A 21415-nucleotide genomic window follows, 5' to 3' on the forward strand; every position below is an offset into this window, starting at 1 on the left:
GATGAAAAAAAGAAGAACGAGGAAGAGGGGGGGAGTCGGAGGAGCGGCCACTTCATTGTACAATGGCACTAAAGAGAAAAAAATGATTTCAACTGCACTATAGTAAACAGTAAGATTAACCAATACCAATGAACAGCCGCTCTCAAAAGGCTAGAAAAGAACGCCGGTGGCGGCTTGAAATTCCCGCACCAGCTCGCCGCAACGTCATGGATTCTGACCCTGTCTCTTCGTGAAACCTTTATCGGCAAAATTGAATTATCATCTATTCTAAAAGAGCCAACGACTGAACTTAGGTAGCTTTAGTAGCTTCAAGGACTTTTACCGAACCACAACGGCTGAAATGCGACAAAACATTTTCGTCATCCATAAAGTCACCTGACTTGCCAGCCCTGGGGTTTCGGCGCGAAATTCAAAATGAAACGTTGACCGTAATTTTTCTCCTGTAATAATCAACATATTACCGCGAAATCAGCGAAACAGGAGTCCTCCAAGAATGCTTTATTTTTCAAGAAACTGACGCAGTGTTTCTCTTTGGTGACCCATTAAATGCAGTGCTTGGGGGTCCTCGCCGCCTCGAGTCACTCCTGCCAGGTAACATCTGTGCTTCCCTTGCCGTGGATACGTTATCTGGGACTACCCCAATCTCTGAGCTGCCAAGGGAGGCCATATCCAAGCTTTCTTGGCCATGGATCCTGCTGTCCTGAGTACCACGGTCACCGCATTGCCCCCGGACGCCGCCTCTTGCTCCTCGGGCGGCTCGCTCGGTGCGAGCCAAACGGACGTCACGCGACCCTTCTCGCTGTTGTCTCAGCAACTCGAAGGCTACATCGCCTCGATACCGTCCGGCTTCCCGCTCGCCGCCGTCTCGTAACCGGAGTACAACAGTTTCGAGAATCATGAAGGACGAAGACGAAATGATTCTCGTAGAGACCACTATTCCTTCGCGCTGCAGTATTTCCGGCTTTTTCCCGTGTGTTACTGGGAGACGCCGCTCCCATTGCCACGGTAATGGAAGTGGAGTCGGCAGAATGCCGACGCGACGTGACTGCTTCGACAGGTACCGGCCCGAGGAAGAGAACTTGCCCACCGAGTCAAGCTGACAGCGAAGACACTGTGTTGTACTCCTGCTCAAGCGATGACGCCTCAGATGACGAAGGCTTCGAAAGAGTGGTACACCGGAAGGCCAAGAGAAGAAACATCAGCGGACGGTCTTCGTCAAGTAAGTCTACCGTCGTTCCACAGCGAAGGCCATCGGCGCACACAATTCTTTTTGTGCCGGACACACCTGCCGACAACCTCAACCGCCTTAATCGACAAGCGATTTCCGTTTCTCTGGAGGCTCTTGTCCCAGGAGAAATCAAAGATATCAGAATTAATACTTGAAAGAACGTCCCGGCTATTGACGTCCACAACCGAAGCGCAATCAATGCTTTGATGGCAGTAAAGCTCCTGGGCAACATCAATGTCCACTACCTCATTCCGCGAGACAACGAAACCGCGGCTGGTGTTGTTTATGACATTGACACATCCATTAACGACAGCGACCTGCCAATTTTAATCAAACCTGCGGCAGATGGTGTTGCCTTACTACAAGCTCGGCGCCTTGGCAAGTCTACCTGTGTAAGGCTCGTGTTTAAAGGTGACTGCCTACCATCACATGTAAAGGTCGGCCACTTCCGGCATGTGGTACGACCTTTCGTACCCAAACCACTTCAGTGCAGAAGGTGTCAAAGAATTGGACATGTGAGTGCAGTAATGTTTCGTTCGTTCTCTGTCCTCGCTTCACCGTTGGAACTTGAAGCTTCTCGGACGATGATCGGCAGTTGTTGATCAAACGCAGGCAGGAAGCGATGAGGTCAGATGTACAAGAAATATTTATAGTTGAACTTTTCTATATACATGGCAGGTAAAACAAATACATTACAAACATGAACAATTGAGAAACAAAGTCTCACATCATCGACTGTCTCAATGACTGTTAGAGCCCAGACTCGTTTTAACGTACATAGTACGGAGGCTCACTGATCTATCAGCAATCCTGATTTCAGCCAAGTCTGAGGGACAGCATGTCGTCCCGATTTTTATAGCCCAAATATACAAAGAAAAGAAAGGCGGTAGGGCCGTTGGCCCGTCCCACAGGTTCAGTTGCCAATCAGAGTCAACCGTTTGTTAAGCCACAACCCAGAGGGATGGGCTTACTCTTAAAAATAAACATATTGGAAAACAAAGCTCTTTTCCTTTTTCCCCAAAACTCCGTTGCCCTCTCGTTTCTACGTAGTTAGTGACGGGCTCAGCAAAACACGCCAGGCCCGAACAAGTCATCGCTAGACCGCCTCAAATCCCAACGGCGTCTAGGCCGCAAATGTCTCGGAAGCAGGGGCATCGACACCACGTAGTGCCGCTGTACTCAAAGTTTGGCCGTGTGGGAGACGGATGGCCCTCCTTGTCCTTCAAACTTATTGTCTACAAGACAAAGTTCTCCGAGTGCGTGTTTACAAGACGCCGCCGTCCGAATGCACTCTTCACGTGTACACCGCACCCCTACAGCGTGCACTGTAAGCTGACCTTCGACACCACACAGGCAGTCGCACCCAACAACACGGCTGGCGATTGCGTTCCGGACGCGTAGAAGAATAGATTTCTTCTCCGTATATGCGGCACGGGGTCAAGTTTGCTAAGCCCTTCTTAACCTCGCCGGCGCCTCCAATTAGTCAGGCACTCGGGCGCCAGGCCCACGACACCATGTAAAGCGGTCCCTTTCAAGGCCGGTCTGTGTGGACTTGTGTGACCGTCGGCGGACTGCCAACGCCCTTCGCACAATACCGACCTCCCGGAATCGGCACTCGCCCTCCTAGCGCCCGCCGCGACGCGTCACCCAGCACCGCGCGGTCCGTGACCCCACATAATACAGAAACGGTTGCCCCGCTGACATGGGGGGGGGGGGAGTGAACCCCCTCTCTATACACACAGCACGTGGCCGATTCGTGACACTTAAGTACACGAACAATCAGAGCGACCTTACAAGTGCTGTCTGCCAAAATACAACGATATGCGCACGATGTTCCGAACAACACGACACTGACACTTGCCGTGCAACAGAGCTCAAGTGCCCAAATTGTCAAGGATCGCACGCTGCATCCTCAAAAGACTGTCCACGCCTAAAGAAAGAGCAGAAAATCTTGAGAAAAATGGCCAGAGACGGATCATCACACAGAGATGCTTCTGAAGCGATAAGGCGACATCGCTCCTGGAAGCGAAAGTCTATGAAATCCGCTTCCGGTTCAAGGGAAATGTCTCGCCCGGCAACGTCACCTCCCGTTCCATCTGTCTCCAGTAAGAGCACGAATGTCAACGAAAGAAGTGGCCATGCTTCATCAAGTGAGGCGTGGCCGGCACTGCCGAGGACATGCCACACGCCAGAGCCACAGCAAAAAATGTCACTACAGTTGACCAAATGCAAGACAAGGACTCACAAGTGATTGCCATGCTCAAATCGCTCACGAATGTCATGCGTCTACTACTGACGAACATGGACACTCCGGCTGCTCGTAGCGCACTGCAAGTATTGGACGCGCTGACTCCAGTACTTGAAAGCATTGCATAGCACCATGGCCCGCCCCTCACTGCCCTTCCACAAGGAAGTCAAGAAGGCATCTTTGCTGCAGTGGAATGCCCGTGGTCTCAAATCAAGAATTTCAGATTTTAGACATTTTGTCTTCGAAAACCGTTTTGCCATCCTCGTAATTTGCGAACCGAACGTGCAGAATGTTATACGTATTTCTGGCTATGAGGCATTCATGGCCTCTACCTGTGGTGATGTGAGCAAGGTAATTGTATATATTAGATGTGATCTGACTTACGTGTTGCACCCAGTCCCGCCTCACGACGACAACCAGTACGTTTGTTTAATCGTGAAAACGAATAAGCTTACGTTCACACTCGTCGCTGTGTACATTGCTCCTTCAAGTGGCTTCGACTCTAAACGACTACACGACGTGCTATCAGCGACACCCGGCCCTACGATTCTCACAGGAGATTTTAATGCTCACCATCCGCTTTGGGGGAGCTTGAAGATGGACTCCGGGGGAAGGCGACTAGCAGCTCTTGCCACACCAGCACGACCTTTACTGCCTCAACGATGGTAGTCCGACATATTTACGCGGGCCTACGTACAGCAGCTGCCTACACTTGACCCTGGTTTCTCGGCGTCTTGAAAGAAACGTGCAATGGTTTACAGACATCGAATCACATGGAAGCGACCATATTCCGACGTACCTGAATATAAAGGGACTATCGAAATGCTCCTCCATGACCCTCCGGCGAATTGACTGGTCGGCGTTTCGGTCGCACATGGTGGGAGTATGTCAGCAAGGGAACCATTCAAGTCTGGAACACGAAATTCAAAAAGCCATGCAAGAGGCTACGCGTAGTTTCCAGCCTTTCCCGAAATATGAAGAATTTGAAGCAGAACTGCAGCGACTACGAGCAATTCGCCGGCGGGCTGAAAGAAGATACAGGAGAACTAAATCCATCCATGGTCTCCGAGAGGCAAGGCGGATGCAAAAGAAGATTCAACGTCGCATCGATGCACTACAATCTCAAAGATGGAAGCGTTTCTGTGAGTCGTTGGATCCACGTCAGCGATTATCCCAGATATGGAGAACCGTGCGTGGGCTTCGCGTATCACCACAATAGCGTGTTCCTTTCAAATCCCTCGCTTTGCACCAAGGTCGCAGCGAAATAGACATTGCTGAATAATTTTGCTCAAGACTTGCCAGCTCGCAGCTCCAACGCGCACTTACACCATGTGCCACTCCTGTGCCACGGTATTCCCGCATGGATGTAATTTTTTCGCTGGAGGAGCTTGAAGCGGCACTGGCGACTTGCAGGCGCTCTTCGTCACCTGGCCCGGACGGGGTTACCTATGCGGCGCTCGCCGATCTTAGGCAGAAAGCACGACTCATGCTGCTAAACCTTTACAACGAGTCATGGCGCAACGGTTTGGTTCCACGTGAATGGAAATGCAGCCGCTTGGTTCCACTTCTCAAACCTGTAAATCACCGTTAGATTTGTCATCGTACCGCCCCATCGCTCTGGCCAGTTGCGTAGGGAAAATAATGGAAAGAATGCTTTTGACTCGCCTGGAATGGTACCTGGAAAATTACAACGTGTACCCAGATGCTATGGCTGGCTTCCGGCGTGGGCGCTCATCCATACATAATGTCATCGATTTGGTCACGTTTGTTCATTATCAAAAACGACTGAAACGACTCACTGCGGCATTACTCCTTGACATAAAAGGCGCCTATGATAATATAGCACATTATGCCATTATAGAGACTCTGATTGAAGCCGGAATCGGTGGCCGCACTTTTCAGTGGCTGTGCAGTTATTTGACCGACAGGCATTTCTTCGTGATGACCGAGGATGGCGCCACGGCTCAACACCAAACGTGCCGTGGAGTACCGCAAGGCGGAGTGTTGAGCCCGACGCTATTCAACCTTGTGCTCGTTGGCCTAGTCCGATGCTTGCCCAACACAGTTCAGGTATCAATATATGCCGACGATATCTGCATTTGGGCGTCTGCTGTAACACGACTACAGGCACGAGCACGGCTACAAAAGGCAGCTACGCTAACATCACTGTACTTGCGAAAACAGAACTTAGAGCTGTCTTCAGAGAAATGCTGCCTTGTTACATTCACTCGGAAGGAAATGAAGCGTTACACTGTAAAGGTCAATGGGCAAGCAGTAGCAAATGCACGGAAACACCGCTTTTTAGGGGTAATTATTGACCGCGGCCTATCATGGAGCCCGCATGTGTCATACCTGAAGAAGAGATTATTGACAATAATACATCTCCTCAAATTTCTCAGCGGAAAGTCATGGGGCACTTCGGTGCGGTCAATGCTGCAGCTTTATAACGCCTTGTTCCTCGGTTTCGAAAGATACAGCCTCCCTGTGCTTGGCAACACCTGCAAAACAAGCCTGTGTGTACTCCAGGGACTACAAGCTCAAGCCCTAAGGACGTGTCTCGGTTTTCCGAGGTGTGCGTCTACAGCGGCAACGATTGTCATAGCTCGAGATCATCCAATATCAACGTACTTGGCAACCGACGCTCTCAGGGCGCATTTTCGGCACGTTGCCCGATTACCCTCTCACCATCTTGCCGCTCTACCCGCAGAAAGGCCACACACAACTTTCAGTCGTATAATTGATGCCAATCGTACCTCATTGCCATCGAACTACATGCCTGCAGCAAGACCATCCTCACCTTTATGGTGCCTGCACAGACCTAAAAAAAAATTAAATTATGGGGTTTTACGTGCCAAAACCACTTTCTGATTATGAGGCACGCCGTAGTGGAGGACTCCGGAAATTTCGACCTCCTGGGGTTCTTTAACGTGCACCTAAATCCTGCACAGACCTGACATACGCCTCACCATCCCAGGAATCATGAAGAAAGCCAACATGCCGTCGTTTGCCCTTAAGCAGGCCACATTAGAACTTTTACATGAGGTGCACAGTGGCCGCGTACACGTTTACATCGATGGTTCAGTCACATCTGCAAGCGCAGCTGCCGCTGTGGTGATACCAAGAAGATCCGTGAAAATACAGCTAAAGACGTCACATGTATCATCAACAACAGCTGCTGAACTCGTAGCCCTGCGTGCGGCTCTTCATTTCATTTAAGAGGAACCATATCCCACGCATGGTCAGTCTCTCAGCACTGCGCCATGGATCACATGAGCAGCTCGTCGCAGAGATCAGAGAATTCCACCATCGACTAGTTGACGAAGGACACGATATAATATCATCATCATCATCATCATCGTCGTCATCATCATCATCATCAGCCTGGTTATGCCCACTGCAGGGCAAAGGCCTCTCCCATACTTCTCCAACTACCCCGGTCATGTACTAATTGTGGCCATGTTGTCCCTGCAAACTTCTTAATCTCATCCGCCCACCTGACTTTCTGCCGCCCTCTACTACGCTTTCCTTCCCTTGGAATCCATTCCGTAACTCTTAATGACCATCGGTTATCTTCCCTCCTCATTACCTGTCCTGCCCATGCCCATTTCTTTTTCTTGATTTCAACTAAGATATCATTAACTCGCGTTTGTTCCCTCACCCAATCTGCTCTTTTCTTATCCCTTAACGTTACACCTATCATTCTTCTTTCCATAGCTCGTTGCGTCGTCCTCAATTTAAGTAGAACCCTTTTCGTAAGCCTCCAGGTTTCTGCCCCGTACGTGAGTACTGGTAAGACACAGCTGTTATAAACTTTTCTCTTGAGGGATAATGGTAACCTGATGTTCATGATCTGAGAATGCCTGCCAAACGCACCCCAGCCCATTCTTATTCTTCTGATTATTTCAGTCTCATGATCCGGATCCGTGGTCACTACCTGCCCTAAGTAGATGTATTCCCTTACCACTTCCAGTGCCTCGCTACCTATCGTAAACTGCTGTTCTCTTCCGAGACTGTTAAACATTACTTTAGTTTTCTGTAGATTAATTTTCAGACCCACCCTTCTGCTTTGCCTCTCCAGGTCAGTGAGCATGCATTGCAATTGGTCTCCTGAGTTACTAAGCAAGGCAATATCATCAGCGAATCGCAAGTTGCTAAGGTATTCTCCATCAACTTTTATCCCCAATTCTTCCCACTCCAGGTCTCTGAATATCTCCTGTAAACACGCTGTGAATAGCATTGGAGATATCGTATCTCCCTGTCTGACGCCTTTCTTTATTGGGATTTTGTTGCTTTCTTTGTGGAGGATTACGGTGGCTGTGGAACCGCTATAGATAGCTTCCAGTATCTTTACATATGGCTCATCTACACCCTGATTCCGTAGTGCCTCCATGACTGCTGAGGTTTCGACTGAATCAAACGCTTTCTCGTAATCAATGAAAGCTATATATAAAGGTTGGTTATATTCCGCACATTTTTCTATCGCCTGATTGATAGTGTGAATATGGTCTATTGTTGAGTAGCCTTTACGGAATCCTGCCTGGTCCTTTGGTTGACGGAAGTCTAAGGTGTTCCTGATTCTATTTGCAATTACCTTAGCAAATACTTTGTAGGCAACGGACAGTAAACTGATCGGTCTATAATTTTTCAAGTTTTTGGCGTCCCCGCTTTTATGGATTAGGATTATGTTAGCGTTTTTCCAAGATTCCGGTACGCTCGAAGTCCTGAGGCATTGCGTATACAGGGTGGCCAGTTTCTCTAGAACAATCTGCCCACCATCCTTCAACAAATCTGCTGTTACCTGATCTTCCCCAGCTGCCTTCCACCTTTGCATAGCTCCCAAGGCTTTCTTTACTTCTTCCGGTGTTACCTGTGGGATTTCGAATTCCTCTAGACTATTCTCTCGTCCATGATTGTCGTGGGTGCCACTGGTACTGTATAAATCTCTATAGAACTCCTCAGCAACTTGAACTATCTCATCCATATTAGTAATGATATTGCCGGCTTTGTCTCTTAACGCATACATCTGATTCTTGCCAATACCTAGTTTCTTCTTCACTGCTTTTAGGCTTCCTCCGTTCCTGAGAGCATGCTCAATTCTATCCATGTTATACTTCCTTATGTCAGCTGTCTTACGCTTGTTGATTAACTTCGAAAGCTCTGCCAGTTCTATTCTAGCTGTAGGGTTAGAGGCTTTCATACATTGGCGTGATATAATATATCAGTGGTTGCCTAGTCACTGTGGCATACATGGCAATGATCGAGCAGACGCAGCTGCCCGATCTGCCCATGACGGCGTCAACTGCGTTGCCATTCCTCTTTCGAGAGCCGACGCAGCGAAAAAACTTTCCGCACTTGCGCGTGACCTGACATTAGCCCAATGGAATTCATCTGATTTCACAAGTGCACGCCTCCATACCCTGGACCCTAATTTACAGCTCCATATTCCACCCGAGCTTCCACGACGTGACTGTACCCGTCTTGTCCGTCTATGGCTTGGAGTAGCATTTTCAAATGCTTACTCTTTCCTTATCGGAATGGCCAACACCCCACTGTGTGACTTCCGTGGGTGCAACGAAAAGATCGAGCATCTTCTTTGTCAGTGCTCTCGTTTTAACCCACAAAGAGCAGTCCTCTCAGCCACCTTAGACAAACTGGACAAGCGCCCAATGACAGAAAACAAGATCCTTGGAACCTGGCCTACGCGAACATCAGCGCGATCCGCTATGAAGGCGCTGCTGCGATACTTGAAAGACACGGGACTTTCTGACAAATTGTGACTGTACACTGTGTGACGTAGGACTGTACGTGACACTGCGTAAGACTAGGAACGCCTTTGCGGGCTGTGTGACAGTGCCCACAGAAATAGTTCGTGTGTACGTGCGTGTGTGTGCTTAGTTTTTTTTTTCCTTTTTTTTTATCCTTCTTTCTTTCTCACCTATTGCATCCCCTTGCCCCTCCCCCAGTACAGGGTAGCCAACCGGAGATAATCTCTGGTTAACCTCCCTGTCTTTCCTTTGCCTTTCTCTCTCTCTCTCTCTTCGAGAATCATGCCGCTCTTTGGGTGCAGAATGTGAACACGTGCTCGCCATGCTTGGCGCAGGACCACAAGAAATGATTTACGCCAAGGCGTGAGACAAATACGGAGGCCACGCCTGCTGATTTTGGGTATGGGATGGAGTGTAGCCTTGCAACAGTTTTCCACGTCTACAGCGTCGTTTGAACGGCGGCGCAAGCTCCCCAAATAACGTCATCGGTTCCACCACAACACATAAACACGCGACAGACCACCACCGCTGGTATACTATGCTACTTTGACATTGCTGTCTATGCCAGCTCAGCTGCTGAACCCAGCGAAGCTGGCCGCTCGATACTTTGCATGTATTCGCGGGCTTCTTTCACGCTCGGAAAAAAATGTTTATATAGCACGTATTTAGCAATAAAAAAGCTGTGTAGGGAGTTTTTGCTCTACAATTTTCTCATTTACATTTTTCATCTAATAATAATATCTGAGAAGTTAATTGATTAAGCCTAATTATGTAATTAGGCGGAATGCGAAAATAATCTGAGCATCTACAAGCGATGGCAAACAACATTACCTTGGTTCTGTCCAGCTACGTGGTATTTGCATAATTTTAAATCTTGGTGCATTATAGTTGAGGCACCCTGTATACCAGACAAAGTCTCTCAAGCTGAACGCATATACTTAGACTTTCCTAAGGTGTTGGAGAAGGTATGTCATAAATGCTCTTCTTATGGTCAAACTTTCCGCACTTACTCTATATTCTAAACTACTAGCCTGGATATAATTATTCCTTTCTAATTGCGTTCAGTATGCCACTGTTAACGACCACGATTCTAATACCACACGTGTCGGCATAAGGAAGAGCATGCACGCAGTTTTATCGTCCGGAGGTCAAGAAGTTAACACATATACGCTATATGGTGCAGCGCGAGCTGACATGAAGCAGTTAACTCATGAAACAAGCCGCCAATTGAGAGCTTTTTTAGAGCACAGCCCGTCCCTGCTGCGAGTGTCGGCGGCGTAACCGAGCGAACCAACATAGCAAAAGATGAAGGAGCGAACGTGGAGCCGGAGATGAAAGACGCGAGCCGCGAACGGCGGAGACCAATGATAGCGGCCCCTTCAGTGACGAGCGCGCGGGAAACTGGTGTCATGCGGACCCGCCCGACCACTCGATGCGTACTCGTATGTGGTCTCAGCCGTATCGCTCGTTTCCTGCTATCGTCTGCTCGCGTCAGTTCTCGCTCGCGCTTGTTTGGTTAGCTTGGTTTGGTCTTGTTCGCGCTTATCCGATTGTCATGGTTTACGATTGTTTCGTAATTTGATTTATGCGTGACACGAATTGTGTACTACTATGGTACTTTCTGGGAGCCAAGCGGCATCAGCGATTATACTGAAATCTTTGACGAGTCATGTATAAAAGCCGGCGCGCTTGACCCGCAGATCAGATTTGCGACGATCGCACTCTGCTACATGTCGCTCTCAAATTCTTCGCCTCAATAGACAGTTTTAGTTACACGTACGTAGAGGCTTTACGTACGTAGAGCTTCTACGTGTCAGCAGTGCGCATGCGTACAACGCAGCGGGCGCGCGCGCGTCTCACGGACGTACGTGAGATTCAATTCTTTGCCTGCGTTTCTTGTGCACGTAGACAGCTTCGCGCGGGAGTTCCGCGAGATCACGCACAAGCGATAGCGGGCCGCGCGCGCGCAGACGGCTTGCATCGAAACGCGGCGACAGGATTGAATTGGCTACCGCCGTGTTCACATTTCCCGATAGATGTGGCTACGGGGTCCCTCTTGGCGTGCGTAGCGTACGTGTAGCTAAAAGCGTTTCAGATGGCGTGCACGTAAGGCACGTAGGCTTTTCACGTTTGCGTACGTGAAGCCTCTACGTACGTGTAACTAAAACTGTCTAATATATCGCGAAATGAAAACACGTACAGAGTTGCGCTCAAATTTCGCATTAGGGAGTGTCGCAATGGTCGGTTATTTTTTTTTTATCTGGCTCACGAGTCGACGCGGCCGAAGTCCTCCTGTAACTTGAAAATATGTCGCAATAAACACGGTGGCCAATGAGTCTCGAAGAGGCTCATGTCCGCTTTCCTCGCCGATTCCGAACAGGCGAGTCTGTCACGCTCAATTTGGCCGACCCGTGCCGGCATACTTTCACCGCTCAAAACCTGCGCAGAGCATTTTCTGCGACAATATTTGTGGAGTTTTTAAGCATTGCCGCAATTCCTGCGTGCCCTCCATCGTGATGTCTTACTGAACCGCGATAGAGACACGATCGCAAGTCTGGGCCCGGCCGCCGCGATGTTGCTGGCTCGATCCCCCCGTATAGTCTGTCAAACTGCGGTCGTAACGCACGTAATCGGCTAGTATATATAAGCGATACACCGTGCATGTTCTTTTGCATTGTTAGTTTGAACAGATTATCTTCCTTTTTATTAGAGCGCAACTCTTATGGTATCTTCGACTGGTCGTCTGCATCCCCCGAAGTAGAGTCGGGCAGATCCGGCGTTCCCCGAACTCGCAGGTACAGGACAAGCGCGCAAGCCGAACGTATGACTCGCTCTCGGAGGAGGAAATGACAGAAGCGAAACCACGTGAATACTGCCAACTTCCGATGTTTCGGCTATCCAAAGCTCCCGGCGCTGCCAGGAAAACCGGTGGACGCACCGTGGGACGAGCGTTCGTCGAGACGCCGACATGCAGTGGCCTAGGTTATGGTGGACCGTCGCCCACAGCAGCGACGTTGCGTGAAACGCTTCAATATCGACGACTGCTCCGACAACAGGGCTCGGAGCGCCTCAGAGAGCTCGAAGATAGAGGAGAGCGATCGAGAAGAACCAGCCGAACGCAGGGCGCGCACCCTCTTTCAACCTGCCGAAGACAACGCCGCTCGCGAGAGCGCCCAGAAACGACCAGCCGAAGATGCCGTTCCTGCGGCGAGCGTCGACGTCACTTGTAACCGAGCGAACGAGAACAGCGAAAGACGAGAGCGAACGTAGCGCGCAGAGGGGGTGAAAAAAGTGGCGAGAGGGAACAGGCACGAGGAGGAAAGTAGAGAGGAGGCTGCAGCGAAAGCACGAGGCGGTAAGCGGAGGAGGGTATGGCGAAAGGGTGAAGTAGGGTGAAGTCAACGGGTGAAGCCAGGGACGGCCAGGGTGAAGAGGAAAGCAGCGTGCCGGCGCGCCGGCGGCGACCAGGCATGGGGCGAGCGCGGAAACCAGGAAGGAAGGAAGGAAATCAACTTTATTCTAGGTCCTGCAGGCCACGAGGGCTTTAGGCTCTCATGGAGTGGGCGTCCCCACGACGGAACCGACAGGTTGAGTTTCCTGGCGGCGTCGTGGACCTGCTGGACGGCCCAGAGTTGGGGAGCGAGTTCTTCGCTCCATATTGCTTTTTCAAACTTGCGCTTGTCCGGTTCGGAGTTCATGTGAGCTTGCGAGCACGGCCAGAGTAAATGACAGACGTTAAGGGATGTATTGCAATTAGTGCAATAAGACTTGTCGTAGAGGTGAGGCATGTAATGGTGTAGTCTGTTTTGCGTGGGGTATGTGTCTGTTTGTAGCATCCTGAGTGTAACCGCTTGAGCTCGAGGGAGCGTGCGGTGTGGCGTGCTATACTCTCTACGTTGTAGGTAGTAGTGTTTGTGGTTTCATTGTATGTAGTGGGGACGTCCTTGTTCTCCGAGTGGTCGGGTGAAGCCGCGCGGTCTGTAAGCGCGCGCGCAGCCTCGTGTGCCGCCTCGTTAAGGTTGGGGACGTTGCCGATCATTAGTCCTAAGTGTGCTGGGAAACAGTATATGACGTGGTTTTCAATCTCTTTCTTTGTGACAATTCTGAGAGCCTGTGCGCAGACCGTGCCCTTTTGGAAAGCTCTGATAGCGGCTATGGAGTCGCTGTAGATATGGGAAAGATTGTCGTCGGTGAGCGCAACAGCGATCGCAACCTGTTCGGCCTGTTCAGGCTTCCTTGCAATTACCGTGGCTGCATGTCTTGTGGATCCGCGGCCGTCCACAGCCGCCACTACACGCGGAAACTAGGGAAATCAAAGCTCTGCGTGTGCTTTGGGCCCGCTGCACATGGGCTACTCCGCCTGCGGCGTTGCTGCCGCTCGAGAGGGAGAGAGACAGCAGACAGCCGAGATCACCTGCGTTATGGTGGCTAGAGGCCTCTATAGCCACCATAGCTGCGTCTCAGCGGCTGCTTCGGCTAGCTGGGCCGCTATTTTGTAGCGATGCCTTATGCTGTATTCTATGCTATTCTTATCATCCGCCACACACGGCCGCCTGATCCCGTTGATAATGTGGGCAGACCGTCGCTCTGACCACTGGCCAAGCGCGAATAGCCTGAAAAAGCATAGGATCGGAAAAGGCATCGCTACAAAATACCGGCCCTGGAAGTCCCGGACGCAGCGGGGCGTGGCGTTTTTCGCGGCGCTCGACGTTTCTGCGCAGGCGCGAGTAAGAGCAGGTGCGAGAGAGAAAGTCTGGGGGCCTTTGCTCCTTGAATATGTGACTCTGCCTAGGCACTAAGGTGAAGAAGTTTCTTTGCGCGTGTAGCGTGCGTTTGTCCCTAGGCGTGTCGGCATGGCGGAGTGGGGTCGAGTAACGCTCGGACGCTGGCTGCCAGCGCGATGAAACAGGTGAACCAGCGCGCACTGACACCCCATTTGGCGATCGCTGCGTCTAAAGATATGACGGAGAGACTTTCTAGCGCGTGCGGTGCTGGTGCTGAGTCAGTCATGCCGGATTATAACTTTGTCGCGCCTTACGCACTCTACCTTCAAAAAAAATGAAAAAGAAAAACAAAACAATGATTTCCCCTGGGGAGCAATAGGGCCCGTAGTAGAGGCCGGGCCGCGTTTTTGCAATTGCTAGTATGTACAACGGGGCGTGGCGCTTTTGACGGCGCTCGACGTTTCTGCGCAGGCGCGAGTAAGAGCGGGTGTAAGAGAAAATCTGAGGGCCTTTGCTCCTTGAATATGTGACTCTGCCTAGGCACTAGAAGTTTCGTTGCGCGTGTAGCGTGCGTTTGTCCCTAGGCGTGCCGGCATGGCGGAGGGGGGTCGAGTTCGTTTACGCTCCGTCGCTGACTGCCCGCGCGGTGAGGCAGTGGGTGGGCACGGACGCCCCATTTGGTGATCACTGTCTCTGAAGGGGCAAGGTTCTGACTGGTGTTGTATAAGTCGCGGGTCACTTTGTTAGTCGCGATGATAGATTGCATTTTTTACAAGCACTGATCCAAGAGGGCCCATGTAACCGGCAAACGAAGGCCTCAGGAGAGCACCTGAGGTTATAATAAAGCAGGCGGCGCAGGATCTCCGGGGCACCCAAGCGGTAGCGGGGGGATCAAAGCTTGAAGCAGGGCGGCCCATTGGTTGGGGCCGCGGAGGCCGAAGCGTGCCAGGGGGTGTTCGCATAAAAAATTGGCTGTCCGCGATAGCGGACAGCCGATCTTATACTCCCCTGGCACACGCAGGCCTCTGCGACCCCCAGCCCACGGACCAGTCCGGCTTCTAGCTTTGATGTCCCCGTTGCCGCTTTGGTGTCCTGGAGGCGCCGCCAATAATGCGAAATAGTGACACGTTCTTTTAATTAGCAAACAACACGATTGGATAAATATAATTGCGTCGAGCCGCCAACTTGCGATGCTAGGTTCAGCACTAGTTACCGCGCCCCGCGACTTGTGCCGGCGCGCTTAGGGACAAGCGCATACAACACGCGCTAAGAAACTCCTCCGTAGTGCCTAGGCAGAGTCGTATATTCAAGGAGCAAAAGTCCCCACATTTCCTCTCTCGCACCCGCTCTTACTCGCGCATGCGCGCAAACGTCCGTCGTCTCCGCAAGTGCCACGCCCCGTTGTACCTAATAGCAATTGGAAATACGCCACCGGGAGTGCCCCACTTAGATGTACTTAGCAAAAACGCGCGAGAGAGACAGAGAGAAAAAAAAAAGACGGGCCTGATACGTATTCGTCACGCGATCCTCCGTCTCCGCTATGGGAGAACGCAGGGAATGAATTTCGCTTGCGGAGGCTAGACGGGAAAAGTCGAGAGAGCATCTATGTTGGCGCGGACGCTCGCCTCCTGAAATCATGGGTTCGCGGCACTTCAAGTATTTCTATCTCTGCTGTTAATGAACTAATTTAAAAAAAAAAATCTTGCAGTAGAACACTCCTTAGAGGGTACGTAACAACTTCCAGCGTATAACCAAAATTTGCTATGTGGCCTGGTGAAGGGCCCTTTAAAAAAGCAAAAGAAAACGAGTCCGCGGGTTCGATTCTCGGTCGTGGCGGTCACGTTTCGATGGGTGCAAAGGCGAAACAAGCCTTCGTACTGCGTATGATTGCACCCTATGGCGTCGATGACATAGCTCACGCAGGTTTAGTGAAGCACTTAAATGTGGTCGCGCTAATTGTTCAGTTTTCAGATAAAATTTCGTTATAGTGATCAGCTAGCTATTGACCCTACAGCTGCTCGGGAGCTGTCGACGCAAAAATAATAGTCAACTCGGGTGGTGCAAGACGATGCACCACGCAGAGTATCCGTTATGTGTTGTTTTACGCTTGTGTTCAACAAAACAAGAACGCCAGACGAAAAAAAAAAAGGAAAGTTCGTTCCATGTGCGCGTGACCAGCATCTGTGCTACGCGCATACGGGACGGTCTGCTCAAGTACCACTTTTCTTCATTTCTTTTAGACCAAATATTTTTTAATTGCTGGTGACAGCGCTGTTCTGCTGGAAGAGTCGAAAATTACCTCCTTGAGAAATCTCATAGTCTTGATAGTTAATTAAAATATTAATTAACTATTTAATTATTCACTTTAGGGCACATGAAATTCTTAGTGGAACGTACTGCTGAAATCCTAAAAATTGCAATACTTTTGAAAAATACATTGGCGTTCCAGTTTACAGTAAAGAGCTTCTAGTAGTTCGCGACGATTTTAACTGAAACGCGAATGCATCTTTTATGTAATTTGGCGGACAAATGTATGGCAACTGGTGATAGTTATACAGTATTTCCTCTAAGCAAGGATAACTTCGCTGCTACCCGGCTTTAATTATAATTTCGCAATATCAGCACGTGCATTAAAGTTAATAATTGAAAAGTTAGTTAGTCAATATCGTTAGTTAGCAACTTGGATGCTGCGATTTGTAGTGCAAGTAAAGTCCGCCTCTATAGGTATCCACCTGAAAACGGCCAAATTACGCTATGTGCTCAGTGCTATTAAAAAAAAAATTCTCCGACGGTTACGATACTCCTTAGCGGGAATTTCGAGCGCGGCTGTTTAGACGTTTTGGATTCGCGACATATTGTGGCAAAGAATTTCATTCTGAATGGCAAGGTGCTCTCGGCGGCGGCGCTGAGCCTCTGCTCGGGCAGCTCGTTCAGCAGCAACGGCAGGCGATGCATTTCCACCAGTTGCGTCGCTCGTTGTTCAGAAAAGAAAGCGTGAACACGGGAGCGCGTGGCTCGCGCGGAGCGCATGCTCTCCCCTGACCGTTTCTTCCCAAAAACGGCGTGGGGAGATAAGCTGGAATTACTCTTATAGAACGTTCACTAAAACGTCCTAACTTCTGAAATTTCATTTTCGCCGATGTGATGCTCTCAGACTCCAAAATGCAACCCTGAAGTTGGCAAAAACGCTGTTTCGGCCTATGTTTAGACGTTAGTAACACACTAAGGTGGTCTGTGAAAGAAATAAGCAGAAGAGTTGATATCATTGAGAAGAATAACAGCTTTCGCCACCGAAATACTAATCAAAGGAATTTGCGTTTTCATCAAGAAAGATGTATTTTTTTTTTTAAATTTGAGTCCCACAATTGCATTACTTTGGTTAATTTAATTATTGGGTTTTACGGGCCAAAACCACTTTCTGAGGCACGCCGTAGCGGAGGCCTCCGGAAATTTCGACCACCTGGGGTTCTTTAACGTGCACCTAAATCTAAGTACACGGGTGTTTTCGCATTTCGCCTCCATCCAAATGCGGCCGCCATGGCCGGGATTCGATCCCGCGACCTCGTGCTCAGCAGCCCGACACCATAGCCACTGAGCAACCACGGCGGGTTTACTTTGGTTCGTGCTTCCACTTTACCTGATAGCATGTTGACGGGAAATACGAACCAGGGTGGTGCACATGGTGGTCTGTGTGGTGAAGAATAAAAGCCGATATCACCAGAAGTTCGCGAGAATTTGAATCTTGAAGGTATGCATACTTAAGGTAGATCGACATCGGGCACTTCCATGCTACTGGAAGTACACATGGCCGCCTACGCGTTAAGTGGTAGAGCGGGCCACAAATCACTTTCATTTTCTCAGACTACTTTTATAAGAATATTCTGTGAAAATGGTTTCCTGAGGCGTACGTGACATCACAAAGGCACTGTGGTTCGCGTCCCGATAAAAACCGTGCCGACTATACGTCTATTTCAACCGAAGTAGCAGGAAGAATAGTATAGACATCACAGAACTAGTGAAATATGCTCAATATAGAGCTCCCTATCAAGATATTCGCCAAATAATTAATCGGTCTGTTTTCGCTGGTTTCACGGTGACTGAACGCGCGTCGCTCAAGTGGTGCTTCCAGTTCAGGCTCATGAAAGTGATTTGTGGCCCGCTCTATGCTTCACGTGTAGGCAGCCGCATATACGTTATATATATATATATATATATATATATATATATATATATATATATATACGGTTTCACTCGCGCGATAATAGCAGCGAGAACGCGACCCCAAGAAACTTCCGGTCACGGGCCTCATCAGCCAACTGCGCCTCAACACAAAGCGCGTTTTTAAGTAGTTTTACTGTGCGGAAAGTCTATTTTTAAGTTTTAAGATTAAAAAAGATGCGCATTACGCCTCAAAACTAATACAAAATATTTTCGTATAACTTACAGCAACATTCACTTGTAAAATTGTCGTTATGTACAGAGGAAAAGTGTCGAAAATATGCGGGCTTATATTTTAACGCACTCCTGCTATACTCGATATAGCGACCAATGCTTCTCTTGCTCGCTAAATTTAGCGGGCTACGTAAATGAGCAAAACCGGAAGCCGTCGGCCTATGTTCGTAAACAGTGAAAGGGTCTATACTTCCAGTTGCATGGAAGTGCGCAATGTCGATCTGTAGATACCTTCAAGCTTCAAATCCTTACGAACTTCTGGCGACATCGGCTTTTATTCCTCACCACTCAGACAACCATGTGCACCACCCTGGTGTGTATATCCAACCAACATGCTATCAGGTGAAGTGGAAGTACGAACCATAGTAATGCAATGGTGGGACTCAAATTCAAAAATTCAAAAACGTGCTGCCGGACCGCCCGAACCCCAATGAAATTGCTCACCGCCGTGCGCGAGAATTAACGCGCCGCGACGGCGATGGGGCTACATTGGATCCGGAGGAGCTCGGCCACAGCAACCCCTTATTAACCTTTCACGAGATCGTCTCCCATTATAAAGAGGAACGCAGGCGCTTCCCGCCTCCACATCTAAATCTATGCAGATCACAATCGATCACGCTTAGGATGCTTCAGACGAGGTCATATCCCTCGCGAGGTTTCTTAAGCAGGATTTATCCAGAAATTGACCCACAGTGTCCGGATTGTGGGGAGGTTAGCACTCTACCTCATATGCTCTGGCAGTGTCCTGCGTTACGGGATACGTCCCTCACCAGCGAACGGGACTGGGACGAGGCCATATCTAGTACGCAACTCAAGCTCCAGTCCATGGCCGTCCAGAGGGCCCGTGAAAGAGCGGAGAGGCTTGGCCTCCCGATTCCGACATGGGAGCAGCCAGCGGCGAGCCGGGGGCCCCAACGGGTCTCCACCGGCTAGTCCCTCAGGACCTCAATAAAAGTTCATTGTCTGTCTGTCTGTCAATGAAAACGCAAATTACTTTAATTAAAGTTTCAGTGGCGAAAGTTGGTATTCTTTTCAATGATATCCACTCTTCTGCTTATATTTTATTAACCACCTTAGTGCATTACTTACGTGTAAATATCGGCCAAAATAGCGTTTTTGCCAAATTCAGGCTTTTATTTTGTAACCTGTGAGCAGCACATAGGCGAAAATAAAATTTTAGAAGATAGTAAGTTTTAGTGACAGTTCTGCAAAAGTAATTCCAGGTTTCCTCCCTGACCTTTTTTTTTCTTGCGAGAAATTTCGCAAAAACGCTAGAATTTGCGCATTTTCGTCTCGGTGCTACGTGAAAAATACGAAGTTATTTTGTGAAACTGTTTTATAATGAAAGAACAATGTTCAGACAACGCAAAACCCTAAATTTTGGATTAACGCGGAAAACGGTCGATTTTTGACGAATTTATTTTTTGCACCTGGTTTTCCATCATTTCGTGAAATTCAAATGGCGCTCACGTGGCCAAAAATTTTTTGCCGTTAAAAATATTTTGGGGAAATACTGTTCAAGTAATGTTTATATACCTGCAATTCTTTCGTAATTATTGTTCGAGAAATGATTTTTCTCGAGCGCCAGGTTTCGTACAGTTGGCGTGGAATGACCCTGATAGCAACAGCGACCATCATCGCGAGACGATCCAAATTCTTTGGACGCCCGCGCACTCCTCTCCCCGGCATGTTCAGTCCGCACGGTGAGCCACAAAGAAATCACCGATTACTATGGGCCGGGAAGGGCCCGGTAGCCCCCCAGCTCACCCCGAGCTAACCAAGAAACAAGCGGTAGCCTGGCGCCTCCTGCAAACAAACATGTATCCTAACCCGGTGGCCTGCAGCAGAGTCTATCCAGGGCAATACAATGATCAATGTAAATAATGCAAAATGAGGGCGGATCTATCACATATTCTATGAGCATGCTCGAAAGCGGCTCCTTTGCGGTTCCTTTCGATGGCCGCAAAATTGAAAACCGGCAACCCGCCGGGGTTGCTCAGTGGCTATGCTGTTGGGCTTCTGACCCCGTGGCCGGCGGGATCGAATACCGGCCACGGCGGCCGCATATCGATGGGAGCGAAATGCGAAAACACCCGTGTACTTAGATTTAGGTGCACGTTAAAGAACCCCCGGTGGTCGAAATTTCAGGAGTTTTCCACTATGGCGTGCCTCAGAAAGTGGTTTTGGCACGAAAAACCGCATAACGTTTTTTTCAAAACTGGCAGCAGTGGGAGACCCTGCTGCTCAGCTCAAACAAGCGAGTCCGGGACGCGATGACGGTCTCACGCGCGAGCTGTTGCGTTGGTCTCGCTTCGCGCAGATAGAGATATTGCGTGCTCTGCACGAGAACACCTAATTAGCAGTACAAGCCAGAGCCACAATCAAAGGCGGACAGTTTTCATTCATCCGGGGGGGGGGAGGTAGGGGGGCGAGGGCAGGGCCAGCTTTCCGACCGCTCCCCCTCACACACACACACACACACACACACGCATATATATACCTTGCACTAGAAGAAACTTCGCGTGACCTCGAAGACATGTTCACTGAAGTGACGGCCTTGTATGAGAATTTAAAAGACCTCATAGTAGGAGACAGTTTAATTTCACAGCCTGAGTCCTCTCGCACCACCAAGAATCTGGCGTCTCCCGGTGGTGTAATCTTCCTTCGTGTAATGGTCGTATACTTCGCTATCACCAATACAGCTTCGCCTTTCCGCCGAAACTGCATCCTCTCTCTCTCCCTCTTTTTCTTTTTCCATGACTCCTACTATAAGCGCTGCTGCGCATCACTGCTGTTGATTCTGATTTCGAGTGAATCCGGCTTGGCCTCATTTCGTTTACTGAGTGAATTATACAGGGTGCCCCAATTATCATGCACCAAGACATCTAAAAAAGAGCACTTGCATTACTCGAACAAAACCTATAGTGCATATTGTTTCCAGCACAGTGTAGTAGCCGCCAGTAATTGTTTCGTTACTGAAATTTAATTCGACAATTAC

The sequence above is a fragment of the Dermacentor andersoni genome, chromosome 1, assembly GCF_023375885.2.
Source record: "Dermacentor andersoni chromosome 1, qqDerAnde1_hic_scaffold, whole genome shotgun sequence".
NCBI lineage: Eukaryota > Metazoa > Arthropoda > Arachnida > Ixodida > Ixodidae > Dermacentor > Dermacentor andersoni.